The sequence below is a fragment of the Sturnus vulgaris genome, unplaced genomic scaffold (assembly GCF_052056855.1).
Source record: "Sturnus vulgaris isolate bStuVul1 unplaced genomic scaffold, bStuVul1.hap1 Scaffold_87, whole genome shotgun sequence".
In the NCBI taxonomy this organism is placed as follows: domain Eukaryota; kingdom Metazoa; phylum Chordata; class Aves; order Passeriformes; family Sturnidae; genus Sturnus; species Sturnus vulgaris.
In genome coordinates, this window is record NW_028276756.1 from 81,425 (window position 1) to 95,226 (window position 13,802).

A 13,802-nucleotide genomic window follows, 5' to 3' on the forward strand; every position below is an offset into this window, starting at 1 on the left:
TCACAATGAACTTCTGGTTCCATGAGCTTTCATACACTCAGCAACAGCTCTGCAATGTCACCATGGACCCTTTGTTCCATGAGGTTCTGTAGTATAACATGGTCATCTTGGTTCTGTGAGGCCCTGCAGTGTCACAATGCACCCATGGTTGCAGGAGGTTCCACAGTGTCACCATGGCCTCCTTGGATCTGCAGTATAACAATGGACCATTGGTTCCATGTGGCCCCACAGTGTCACAATGGCCCCTTGGTTCCATGAGGCCTTTCTAGGTCACAATGGACTTTTGGTTCCATGAGGTTTCTCAGTGCCACAATGGTCTCCTTGGAGCTGCAGTGTCAGAAGGGACCAAAGGTTCCATGTGGTCCCACTCTTTCAAAATGGATTTTTGCTCCATGAGCTCCCACAATTTCAAAAGGCCCCTTTGTTCCTTGAGGTTCCATAGTGTCACAGTTGACTCCTTGGTTCTGTGAGGCCCCACTGTCACCAAATCAACAAAATATCAGAATATGACACTTTTAAAAGTACTTTGGTTCTAAAAAGGGCATCATTTCTTTCAGACCTCAGGTCCAATGTGGAATAACTACTAAACTTATGTAGACACATGATAATACAAGTGTGTTGCTTATATTCAGTGACTACATGTGTATTACAATTTACCCATTTCCATAAAACCCACCCCAAGTTAGCAGGTTGTGTCCTTGTTTGTTCTATCACTCCACCTTTGAGCCAGGTATTTTCTTCTTCTCTTCCAACCATCCTGGCTGGGAAAGCAGCCCCTGCATGCCTTGTTCCTGTGCTAAAAATTCACAGGCACAGTAAAAATGGAATGATCTCTTTTTGGTGTCAAGCCCAAGGCTCTGTGTATGCAGGCAGAGGCAGGCAGGAGGCAGAGCTGTCAGCAAAGGAAGGGGCCAGCGAGGTGGGGCAGCCGGGGGATGACGACAGCCTGCAGGGACAGAGGCGCAGGGCATGGACACCGTAGGACAGCCTGGGCTGCAGAGGGCACAGGGATGGGCAGCAGCTGAAAGGCCCTGACACAGCCAACTCCTGCAGCAAGGGCTCCTTCCCTTATCTGGAAGGGGCCTATCTCATCCATCCTGCTTGCACATTCTTGCCCATCTATCTTATCTTGTAGCCCTGCTCTTTCCTCCTGTTCTTTCAAAGACAGCAAATTTTAAGCATTCATAGAATCTTGTCAACTCCCTTCTAGTTAAAGCATCCACCTGTATTTTTAAATTTTACTCTTTTATTTCAATTTTTATTCCCCTTGTTTCAGTGCCACAATGACTCCTTGGTTCTACAGGCCCCACAGCTTCATCACTGACCCTTGGTTCCATAGGGGTCCTGAGTTTCACAATGGTCCCCCTGATTCCATGAGGCATCAGAGTGTCACCATGGTCTCTTTGGTTCCATTGGGTTCCATGGTGTTTCCATGGTGTCCTTGGATCTGCTGCTGTCCTTGTCTCAACTGACCCATGGTTCCATGAGGTTCTGCAGTGTCACCATGGTCACTGTCAGAGGCTGGATGAGATCAATGTCCCAGACACCTGGGGATGAGCTGTCAATCAGTCACACAGTGGGGTGCTGCTGACCCAGGCTCTGATTGCCCCAGCAATCACAAGTCCCACCTGGGGGAGGCACACGAAGGCCCAGGGGCTTAAAACACAGAGCAGGCGCTCAGCCCATGGTCCATACCCTGCCTTCTCCTGGGGTCTGTGTCTCACCCACACTGGAACCCTAGGAGCTGGGAGCCATGTGTGTGTCTGTCTATAGAGCTTCTGTCCTTCTGTCTCTCTTTCCTTCTAATGCTCTTTATATGGAACACCATTATTTTTGGGCACCGCAACAACCTAAATGTTTAAAGGTTTTGAGGTTAAGTGGGAAAAGTTAATGAAGTTCTGGCTATGATAAGTGTTTTATGTTGAGTTGGATGTTATATTAAATCCTTTTCCAAAGTTCCTTGGTTTTCTATACCACTAAATTTTTGTGTCATTTTGACGTCTTGAGAATATCTGTCTGGGGTTTCTCCTGTGCACTAAACTCAAGTAAAGGAACCTTTGGTCACCCCCAGCATTTCAGTGTTCTGGGGTGTTGCAGCCCTGCAGGGTCACCATGGCCTCTTGTTTCCATCAGGCCCTGCTGTGTCACACTGGCCCTTGGTTCCATGAGCATCTGGAGTGTCACACAGCTTGATGACATTTGTCCTTGCTGCCCCTGCCATCCCACTGCCCCAGCAACAGCCCCGAGCCACCCGTGAGGGACAGGCCCTGCTGGGCCAGGCCTGGGCTCAGGCCTTGGCCTTTCTGCTTCCTCCAGCCAGCCCAGGCCTTGCTCAGCATTGCAGTTCCCTGCTCACAGCCTCGGGCTCCTGCAATCCTGCCCTCAAGGATCTGCTCTCACCAGTCCCTGGGGAGCCTTTGGCACTCCCTGCCCTCAGTGGGGCCACTGATGCTCCAAGGGACTTGGAGTTTTGCTTCTGACTCCTGGAGCAGCTTCTTCAACCTTCTCTCAGTGCCTGAGGCTCCTGCACTCAGCCCTAAATCCACCACGGGGATCATTAAAATACAAAAAGTTCTTAGGAGCTCTTTGTCTTCCTTCAATTGTCGTCAAGTCTCCAGGGCTTGTGCAGCTGCTTGGAGAATGCTTGGAGTTCTTTTAAGGAAGAAGATTTCAAAGTGCACCTCATTACTTTTTTTCTTTAATCATGTGAGCATTTTTTTTAGTTTTCATTTCTGAGAAGAGGGGATAAAAGCATTCCCCAAGTGATCTTGATGCTGAATGTCTCCTTAGGAGGTGTGGGCACACAGAAGAATGAGCCCCTTGCAGGCTGACCCTGTTTGGACAACCTGCTCCTCACCCCCAGCCTCACCATGTCTGACATCGCCCACCTGGGACTGACATCCCTGTGCCCTGCAGCAGAACCTTGTCCCCTGAGCTCTGCAGCTGGGTGTCCCAGCCCATTGCACCATGTCCCACCTGCTCTCCTCAGGGCTCTGCCTGAACACAGGCACAGGAGAAGTTTTCCTGTTTGTGAGGAAAGAATGGAAAAGCCTGAGCAGGTTTCCTAAACGATAAACTCCCACTGTAGAACCACATGCTCAGTCCAGGCTGACTGGAAGGCTCTCCTGGAAGGCTCTCCTTTCTGCAAGGGCGAGTGTGAGCAGAAATGATGTCTGTAAGCAGAATTCTCTGAGTCTTTCAGCTGAATTCTCTGTCCCTGTCCTTTCTCTGGATCTCTGTTGCAGATAGAAGCTGCTGGTGCCATTCTCACCTTTAACCTCTCTTTTGAATACAGACAGTCCAGGTGTGTTAAGCAGGTGTCACTGAGTTTATTCAAAGCTTTTGGATCCTCATGGAACCAAGGCGACAACTGTGACAGAGCGGGAACTAATGGAACCAAGGAGACAATTGTGACAGTTCAGAGCCTCACAGAAACAAGGTTCCATTGTGACACTGAGGGGAATCATGGAATCAAGGAGACCATAGTGACACAGCCAACCCACATGGAACCAATGTTCCCTTGTGACAATGCAGATCCAAGGATGTCATGGTGACACTGTGACCTCATGGATCCAAGGGGCCATTGTGACACTGAAGAACTTCATGGAAGCCAGGGTCCAGAGTGTCACAGCAGGGCCTCATGGAACCAAGGAGACCAGTGTCATTTAGGAACCTTATGGAACCGAGGGTCCACTATGACACTGCATAAACAAGGAGACCATTGTGACACTATGGAAACTCATGGAACCAAGCAGCCACTGTGACACTCCAGGGCCTCGTTGAACCAGGGAGGCCTATGTGACACTCAGAACCTCATGGCACTGAGGGTTTATTGTGACAAAGCAGGGTCCCATGGAACCAATTGTCCATTGTGACAATGTGGATCCCAAGAGACCATGGTGACACTATGGAACCTCATGGAACCAAGGGTCCTTTGTGACACTCCACGGCCTCGTGGAACCAAGGAGATCATTGTGACGTAATGGAACCTCGTGGAACCAAGGGTCCATTGTTACAGTCCAGAACCAAGAAGACCATTCTGACAGTCCAGAACCTCATGGGACCAAGATTCCATTTTTATACAGTGGGGCTTCATGGCACCAAGGAGCCACTGAGACACAGCAGGGTCACATGGAACCAGTGGTCCATAGTGATACTGCGGATCCAGGGGCACCATGGTGATACCACAGAACCTCATGGAACCAAGAGTCCAGTGTGACACAGCAGAACCTCTTGGAATCAAGGCAACCGTGTTAGGCTATGGAGCCTCATGGAACCAAGAGACCATGGTGACATTGCAGGGCTTCATTTGAACAAAGGACATGGTTGATGGGACAGGACCTCATGGAAACAATGGGACATTGTGACACTGCAGAGCCCCATGGAACCAAGGAGACCACTGTGACACTGAGAAACCTCATGGAACCATACAGCCATTTTCACACTGCGGACCCGAGGAGAGCATTGCTGACAGTACAAAACCTCATGGAACTGAGGGGTCATTCTTATCCAGCAAGACCTCGTGGAGCCAGGGGGCCATGGTGACATTGTGGGTCCTCATGAACCAAATATTCATTGTGACCTTGCAGGGCTGCTTTAACCAATTGTCCATTGTGATACTGAGGATCCAAGAGACTGTGGTGACACCATGGCAGTTCATGGAACCAAGGGGTTGTTGTGACACACCAAGACCTCGTGGCACCAAGGAGAGCATTGTGGCAGTGCAGAACCAAGGAGGCCATTTTGACAGTACAGACCCAAATGGAACCAAGGGTCCATTGTTATACAGCAGGGCCCCATGGAACCAAGGGGCCATTGTGAAATTGTGCAAGGGCCATAATGGAGACAAGGACAGCACTGACACTGAAAGCCACAGGAAAGAAAATTTTGAACACAGTTTTGAATATCTGAAAACAGATATTCTTTATTACATCATGGTGGTCACTGTGGCAAACCTTCCTCCATTCGAGTGCACTGAGCATTGAATGAACAGAGTTTTTATCACACACACTGGTTACATACTCTTTAGCTATTCCCCACTTTCTTTGAATTTATTGGACATAGTTACACTCCTTATCACAAGTCCTTATATGGTTCTTTGGGGTCTGTCTTCAACATCTGGTGCCCTTTTCAGGGAGCTTCTTCTCAACCTACACTTTTGAGTTAGCGCTGTATTATTGTTTTTTATAATTTCTGCTTTATCAGCCTTGCAGAGCTGAGCTGGCATCCTCCTTGCATTTTGTGTGACTTCTGTTTGCCTCAGCTACATCCTTTATCTGTTTCTCCAAGGCTGTGCTGTTCTGTTCTCTGCCCTTGATCAGTGTAAATGTTGTTCTGTTCTCCTGTCCTTGTCACAATGCTCGCCCCACATGAGGCGTGTTTGCAACCCCCTGCAAGCCATGGGCTTGGGGTGGGCAAGTGTTCCTGAGGGAACAGGGATGGGACAGCTGGGCTGGATGACCCAAGGGATGTTCCATTGCATGTCACACCATGATCAGAAATTAACTGAGAAGCGACGGGCAAGAAGCGTAGGGAATTGATTTCTTTTTTAAGAACATTTTTATTCAAAACAGCGCCTACACATACAGAATCCACTCCTGCTACAATATGGTTAAGTATTTTCTGCTGCTAGGAGATTTCCTGTGGATTTGCTTTTCTTCTGTGTATGGCCGTTGCTTTTTGTGCTTGCTTGGTTTGTAGGGTTTTTGTTGTTGTGGGTGGGTCTTGCTTTTTTTTTTTTTTTTTTTGTTTGGGTTTGATTTTCCCCTATTGAACTGCCTTTTTTTCTGATATATAAATTCTACCTTTTTTTGTGGCTTGGTTGACACCTGATGGCAAGACAAATTTACCCAATTCAGTCATTTTGCCAAATTACATTTTGCAGTCGCCATTAACCAGATGAATTCTGTCACAGACTCCCTACAACTTGGCTGCATCCAGAAAGGAATTGAAAATGCATTTCATGCCATTGTAGACATAATAGAAATGTTCCACACTGGTGGTCAAGGGCTGGTCACTGAGGGATGTCACCAGGGAGTGGCTGCCAAGAGGACTCTGTGCCATGGATGACATTTGACCCTCATTGTTCAGCCAAATTCTCACCTACCCCATGTTCCTCTCCTGCAGCCCAGCTCTCTCCAATCTGGCTCTGAGGAGAGCACAGCAGACCATGTCCCAGGCCTGGCTAAAGTCTGGGCACACAACATCCCCTTCTTTTCCCTCCCATGGGGGTTCTGCAATCCCTGCCTCGTGCTGCCAGTGCCTGGAATGGCTGCAGGAGGATTTGCCACCTGCCCTTCCCTGCTGAGCCTGACCAGTCTGTGGCTGTCCCAGTGCCCCTCCTTGCACTGTTTGCAGACTGGTTCCATGTCTGCCCTTCCCAAGTGCCCAGGACCCTCTGGGATGGCTCTGGCCTTTCCAAGGGGTTTGAGAGAGGTCTCACAGTGACACTGCCCATCCTTGTCAGCATCCCTGACTCCAAAGGCCTTTTCCACATCCCTCAGCTCATGGTCAGTGCCCAGAGCACAGTACAACCCTGTCCAGGTCCTCAGGGTAGTTCAGAAGGAAGGCAGCTCTGATTTCTTCCCCAAAACCTACCATTCCAGTTGTCTCTCTATGCAGTCCTTAGCTGCCTGAATATTTTTTCTTGGAACATCCCTGCCAGAATGTTTCTTTCTATGCAATCCTTACCACAGCCCAGTAATGAGTTCAGGTGTTTTTCCAGAGTGTACTGGCCTCAAGGCATTGTTTGTGCCACCAGAACTGTGCCACCCCCGAGTGCTGATGATGGTGTTTGTGCTCACTCGGGTTCATCTCCCCACACATACATGATGCACTACTGAAATCTCCTCAGTACACACCAAACATGGCCTGCTGGCCTGGTCACTTGGTGTCCCTCCATGCAGGGACAAACAACCTCGTACAGCTGGGGGAAATACCAGTGCTGGGTGTGGTGATTGCAGGGGCTGGTGTGGGACAATTGCCCTGGGGCACCTTCCCAGGCTGTGCCCAGAACAAAGACACAGCCCAGACCCTGCCCTGCTACTCCCTCAGGACCATCCCAGGAGCTCTGGCTGTGTCAGGACACTGCTGTGTGCCCCCTGCACACTGCCCCTCTGCCCCAGGCACTGGGCTTTGCTTGGCCAGGTCATTCCTGGAGCACATTGCTGACAGCAGCTCTGGAGGAGAGCAAAGCCTTCCTGCCCTGCCCTCAGGAGATGCCCTTTGCTGATGGAGCTGCTGTGCTGGAGCCCAGCTGTGTCCCAGCAGTGCCCATGGCCTGTCCCTGCCTGTGGGCACAGCATGGACACGCAACAGGACAGTGACCAAGCTGCCAGAGCACTGCGGCCTCACAGCCACAGAAGGGCTGGCAAGGAGAGGGTGGAGTTGGGAAGAGCAGATGTGGGAAGAGCCAGGGCCATTGTCCCTGGCTGTGCTGCTGTGCTGGGAGTCTCTTCCCTCCACCTCTGCCCACAGGCACTGCCCTGCAGAGACAGAGAAGAGCTGAGGAAGGATCCTGGACACACAGGGCAGGGCAGGCATTTGTTTTTATTAAAATGCACAGCTGAAAGACCTCTTGCATGTCTTTGTGTTTCAAACGAAAGGTAGATATTCATGTAGAAATGCAAAGAGTAACACTGCAATATTTTGTAAGAAATATTAAAACAATAGAAAAAGATACCTTAGGAAAAACAGACAAATATGGGGGGAAAAAGGTGAGCTTTTAGAGAGTTACATTCAGAAGATTATGCAGCAGAAAAGTTTAATGCTTCAGAAAATACAGAGTCAGCAATTTTCTCAGGGCATCCTTGAGCTCCTGGTTCCTCAGGCTGTAGATGAGAGGGTTCAGGACTGGAGGCACCACAGAGTACAGAACTGACATGGCCAGATCCAGGGATGGGGAGGAGATGGAGCGGGGCTTCAGGTGAGCAAAAATGCCAGTGCTGAGGAACAGAGAGACCACGGCCAGGTGAGGGAGGCAGGTGGAAAAGGCTTTGTGCCGTCCCTGCTCAGAGTGGATCCTCAGCACAGCCCTGAAGATCTGCACATAGGAGAAAACCATGAACACAAAACAGCCAAATATCAAAGAGGCACTAAAAGCTAGAAGCCCAAGTTCCCTGTAGTAGGATTTGGAGCAGGAGAGCTTGAGGATCTGGGGAATTTCACAGAAGAACTGGCCCAGGGCATTTCCATGGCACAGGGGCAGGGAAAATGTATTGGCTGTGTGAAGCAGAGCATTGAGAAAGGCACTGGCCCAGGCAGCTGCTGCCATGTGGGCACAAGCTCTGCTGCCCAGGAGGGTCCCGTAGTGCAGGGGTTTGCAGATGGACACGTAGCGGTCGTAGCACATGATGGTCAGGAGGGCAAGCTCTGATCCAAGGAAGAAGAATATCAGAAATACCTGTGCAGCACATCCAGCATAGGAGATGTGTCTGGTGTCCCAGAGGGAATTGTGCATGGCTTTGGGGACAGTGGTGGAGATGGAGCCCAGGTCAGTGAGGGCCAGGTTGAGCATGAAGAAGAACATGGGGGTGTGCAGGTGGTGGCCGCAGGCTACGGCGCTGATGATGAGGCTGTTGGCCAGGAGGGCAGCCAGGGAGATGGCCAGGAAGAGGCAGAAGTGCAGGAGCTGCAGCTGCCGCGTGTCTGCCAATGGCAGCAGGAGGAAGTGGCTGATGGAGCTGCTGTTGGACATTTGCTGTGTCTTGGCATGGGGATCTGTAAGAAAAGTAATCATGGAATAGTTCAGTTTGGAGAGGAGTTTAAATATCCCAGCCCAGCTTGGTGGCACTTTCCACCCACTGCCTGCCCAGGGCTCTGCTGCCTGGAGCTGTCCCTGCCAGCAGCTGCTTCCCTGTGCCCAGGGCTGGGCCCTGCCAGTGCTGCCAGAGCCCAGCCCAGCCCTGGGGGCTCAGCTCTGCCCTGAAAACGCTTTTCAGCACAGGGCAATGCCCAGGGCCACCTCTGCCTTTGCAGGCTCTGATGGCAACATCACAGCAACCCTGAGGAGGCAGGAAAAGTGACACTGATGCTGCATGTGAGGGACCCTGTGCTGATTTCTGTCACTGACTGCTTTATTAAAATCCAAGAAAAAAATTTTATGTTTTTCCCATCCTGAACTGAGAGATAAATATCTATATGCAATTTCCCACCTAGGCAATGCAGAGCAATAGATTATAAAATCAGGAGTTTCCTTTTTATGCAGCCCCTGCATCACTCTGGTCCCTAAGTAATCTACTAAGAAATATTCTGCAGTTCAATATTATGCTGGGAGCAGTCCTGAACAATGCACCATCCTCATCACACAAGGAGAACACTTCCAAGCCTTACCAGCTGTCTCCTTCCACCCACACCTTGTCCCCCAGTGTTGGGAGCAGCTCCCAGGGCTGGCTGAGAGCTGTCCCTGGCAGGCAGCAGAGTCCCTGCCCAGCCCAGCGCCCTGGGCTGCACGACCCTGCTCTGCACCACAGCCCTGGGCACCCCTGGCTGCTCTACACAAGAGATCATCAGAGAATGTACTCACATAGTCTGCAGGCATTGGGATGTTGCAGCTTTAGGAGATCACTGCAGGAGCTGCAGCTGCATTGTCCTGCAGCCAGAGGCTTCCTGTGTCAAGGGCTGGGAGTGATTCTGCCCCAGGCACTTCTGAGCATCTTCCCAGCCCTGACTGATTGAAGCTCTCTGTGCCTCTGTGCTGTGCCTGGGGTGGCTGCAGGCAGTGCCCCAGCCCTGCTGGGCTGGGAGAAGAGCTGCTCATCAAGAGAAATGTGTTTTTGAAGCTCTTCTTGGTTGCCAGGATCACCCTCTGTGTCAGGAGTCCAGCCCAGCTCATCAGTACAGACACAGCACAAGGATTTTAATGACCCTCTCAGGGCATTGGTGCTGTCTGCATCAGACTCAGTCCCTCAGAGTGTGCTTGAAATACTTCTCAAGAACTCAAATTTTAATTGAAACACTGAAGTTTCTTCAAGTTTTAATGGGTCCCAATGAGGGACTGAGAAAGTGTCCCCAGTTTCCAATTAGAGCAGAACACTGGAGGCACTGATGACAGGTGGGGACAAACAAGGCAAAGGTGTCTCTGATGCTGAGCAAACCTGGATGTGTTTCAGGAATGCAAAGGGCCAAGGGCTGAGCCCCAGCCCCTGGCAAGGCACATCCTGTCCCTCCCTCATTGCTCAGGGCTCTTCCCGGGCCACTGGGCTCTGGGCATGTGCAATGCCAAGGGCAGCACCATGGGGCGGCCCCTGCCAGGCTGCTGAGCAGGGACAAGGAAGCAATGAGGCCCCAGCACAGCAAGGCTCACTTGTCCCCTGCTGGCCTCAGGCCCAGGGCCAGCCTGCATGGCCCAAGTGCTGCAGGAGTTGGCTGTGTCAGGGCCTTTCAGCTGCTGCCCATCCCTGTGCCCTCTGCAGCCCAGGCTGTCCTACGGTGTCCATGCCCTGCGCCTCTGTCCCTGCAGGCTGTCGTCATCCCCCGGCTGCCCCACCTCGCTGGCCCCTTCCTTTGCTGACAGCTCTGCCTCCTGCCTGCCTCTGCCTGCACACACAGAGCCTTGGCCTTGATGTCAAAAGGTTTCAATCAATTTTTACTGTGTTTGGACTTTCATTAGAGAAACGAGGCATTGAGGGACTGTTTTCCTGGCAGGGATGGTTGCAAAAGAAAATGACAGATGGCTCAAGGGTGCAGTGATAGAAAAAGCAAGGAGTGAACTGGGAACTTGGGGTTGATTTCATGGTAATGGATAAATTGTAATACACATGTAGCAATTGTACATGAGCAACATGCTTTTAGCATCACATGTCTATGTAAGGTTTGGTGTTTTCCCCTGCTGGACCTCAGGCCTGAATAAATGATACCCTCTTTAGCACGAAATTAGTGTTAAGGAGTCTTATTCTGATATTTTGGAGATTTTGTGACAGCGGGGCCTCACTGAATCAAGGAATCAACTGTGACACTATGGAACCTCAAGGAACAAAGGGGCTTTTTGACACTGTGGGAGCTCATGGAACCGAAATCCATTTTGACAGAGTGGGGCCACATGGAACCAAAGGCCCACTGTTATACTGCAGATCCAAGCAGGCCCTGGTGACACTGTGGAACCTCCTGAAACCATGGGTGCATTGTGACATTGCAGAACTGTTGATGAGTCTATGAAAGCTCATGGAACCAGAAGTTCATTGCAACCAAAATACCATTGTGACACTGAGAAACCTCTTGGCACGGAGAGTCCATTATTACACTGTGGGGACTCATGAAACCAAACATTCATTGTGACACTGCAGGCCCTCATGGAACAATGGACACTACTATGAAACAGAATCAGAGAATGAATGAGGTTGGTAAAGTCCTTTGAGATTCTCAAGTCCAACCTATGACCTAACATCACCTCATCAACTAAACCATGGCTCTGAGTGCCATATCCAAGGTTGTTTTTTTTAATGCCTCCAGGGATGGTGACTCCAGCACCTCCCTGGGCAGAAGATTCCAGTGTCCAATCACCCTTTCAGTGAAGAATTTTTTCCCGATATCAAAGCTAATCTGTCCTTGGCTCACCTTCAGACTGTGTCCTCTCATTCTGTCAGAGGTTGCCTGGGAGAAGAGACCAACCCCCACCTGACTACAGCCTCTGTTCAGGTGGTTGTAGAGAGTCTCCCTGGAGACCATTGTAGCCATTGGGGCCATTGTAGCACGGCAGGGCCTCATGGAATCAAGGGGAGCACAGTGACAGTGTGGGGCTGCATGGGACAAAGGGGCCATTCTGACACTGTGGAACCAAGGAGAACTTTGTTGCAGTACAAGGCATCATGGTACAAAGGAGACCAGTTTTACAGTTTGAGGCTTTCTGAAACTAAAGGGCCATTGTGGCATTTTGGGGCATTTTGGAAACAAGGGGACTCTAGTGATACTCCTGGGCTCAGTGGAACTAAGGGGCCATTGTGACACTATGGGGTCTCATGGAATCAATGGTCTGTTGTGACACTGCAGGGCCTTATGGAATCATGGAGACTATTCTGACACTACAGGTGATGCCTTGGAGTGGCTATCTGGAACAGAGGCTAGACAAGGTTAAGGGAATAAAGTGGGTATTTATTAAAGGCCTTCAATAGATTCACCTTGGACAGTCAAAAGCCTCCCAGAGGCTACACCCAAGATGGACAGGGGTGACAAGTTTTTCAGATAGATTTAAGTTTGGTCTGTTTGCATATCAGGGGTTAATCCTCCAATTACAGCTTCAGGTATTGAAGTCATATTCCCCCAGTTTGCTCCCTCTCACCAAATCACTTTTGTTTATACTTTTTAGAGCCTGAGGCTTTAAAATGTCCTTGAGTTTCAGGCCTAGAGGAATTGTTTTGTCTGACCTAAATGTAAACAAAGTTAACTAACACATTATATGGAGTTTAGAGTTATGCCAAAATGCAGTACAGGATTTCAAAAATATAGAGGCTAAAATCTTAAAGGCATCCTAGGCCTCACTGATCCAAGGGGCCACTGTGACACTTTGTGGCCCCATGGAACCAAGGAGTCCATTGTGACACTGCAAGGGCTCATGGAAACAAGGGACCATTGTGACACTGTGGAGTCCCAAGGAAACAAGAGTCCAGTGTGACACATCTGGGCCTCATGGAACCAGTGTGACACTGCAGGGCCCCATGGAAACAAGGGAACAGGTAACAGGTCTAGTGGTTTGGCCTGACTGGTCCAAATGACCTTGGCATGTTGAGGTTCTCTTCTCATATGCCCCTGAAACACTGGGGCTCTGGGCTTTCCTTCAAATGGAAAATAATTGTCCTTCTCATTCAATCACCCCTAGCCAAAATGGGATTTCCCCTCCAAAATTCCCAATATCCAGGGATTGCTCCCAGACAAAAGCTGCGATTTCCAACAAGTCTTGCTGCCCTTGTCTTCCTGAGGGCCAGCTCTCACCCTGCCTTCAAACACTGGGACTCGGTGTATTCCTTCCTATGGAAAAGAACGTTTCTTCCTGCACAGGCACTGATGGTCATATTTGGAACTTTTCCTCCAAAATTCCTATCTGCAAGGAATAAAAGCTGCCAGGACACTGAGGTCTGGTTGGCCTTAGCCTCTGCTGGCCATCTCTATTCTACCCTGAAACACTGGGGCTCTGTGCTTTCCATCCTATGGAAACAAACAAAATCCTTCTCCTGGCACTCATGGCTGAAATTGCAATTCCAGCTCCAGAAGTCCTAGATCCCAAGATTGCTCCTACACAAAAGCTGCCATTGCAGACAGGTCTGGCTGACTTTGGCCTCTCATGACTGCAGTTCATCCGCCCCTGAAACACTGGAGCTCTGTGGTTCCCTTCCTGTGGAGACCATGGGGACACTGTGGGGCCCTATGAACCATGGAGAGCATTGAGACACTTGGAGGCCTTCTGAAATGAAGGGGCCACTGTGACACTGTGGGACCCCATGGAACCAAAGGGCCATTGTGACCCTGCAGGGCCTCATGGAAGCAAGGGGAGATGGAACAGATCTGCATGGTTTCCCTTCCTGGGGGCCACCTGACAGGTCTGGCTGATCTTGGAATGTTGAGGGTTGCCTTTCATCAGACCCTGGAGCACTGGGTCTTCCCAGGTGCCCAAGGCTGAAATTGGTACTCTCTCTAAAAAATTCCCTTTATGCAAGGGTTCTCCCAGACAAAAGTTGCCAGGACAGGATGGAGAGCTCTGGATGGCCTTTCCCACTGGTGGTCACCTCTCATCTCAAGGAAGGTCTAAGGAAAGTATTTGAACAGGTTTGACTACTGGAATATCAATGATTCTCTCATCCACTGAAAAGCTC

The 13,802-nt window shown here is 50.2% G+C and overlaps 1 long non-coding RNA gene across 1 annotated transcript; it reads right to left on the bottom strand.

Annotated features, from left to right (window-relative positions):
- Positions 1-7,529: 7,529 nt before the first annotated feature.
- Positions 7,530-8,512, bottom strand: LOC148217252 (uncharacterized). The gene is made up of 2 exons (XR_015801107.1): positions 8,402-8,512; positions 7,530-8,041 (listed from the first exon to the last, which is right to left on the bottom strand). It is a non-coding gene; the product is annotated as an uncharacterized LOC148217252 (long non-coding RNA).
- Positions 8,513-13,802: the final 5,290 nt, after the last annotated feature.